This window comes from Pithys albifrons, chromosome 2 (genome assembly GCF_047495875.1).
Source record: "Pithys albifrons albifrons isolate INPA30051 chromosome 2, PitAlb_v1, whole genome shotgun sequence".
NCBI classification, from domain to species: domain Eukaryota; kingdom Metazoa; phylum Chordata; class Aves; order Passeriformes; family Thamnophilidae; genus Pithys; species Pithys albifrons.
Window position 1 is genome coordinate 97,616,796 of NC_092459.1, and position 324 is coordinate 97,617,119.

Consider the following 324-nt stretch of genomic DNA (forward strand, 5'->3'; position numbering starts at 1 on the left):
TGTACTTTCTGATTTTTGTGTTTTTAAGAAAATGCATGGCAGGTATATGGGTGTCCCATATCTGTTATGTAAGAACAGCTTCAGGTAGACACTCTTGTAGTCCATAAAGTTCACCCAAGTGGTAAAATGATGGTGCTGACTCTTAAAACTCACTCTATTAGATGAGATTTTTTTCTGTTTTCTTGCCCAGTTTTTAAATATACATCAACATCAATCTTCAGAAAAAAATGACTGAGAATATAAAACTATTCTAAAATAATCAAAACTATATTCAGGAAGCATTGCTTTGAATCCCCCAGATACCCTTTTTTATTTTTTTAGGGG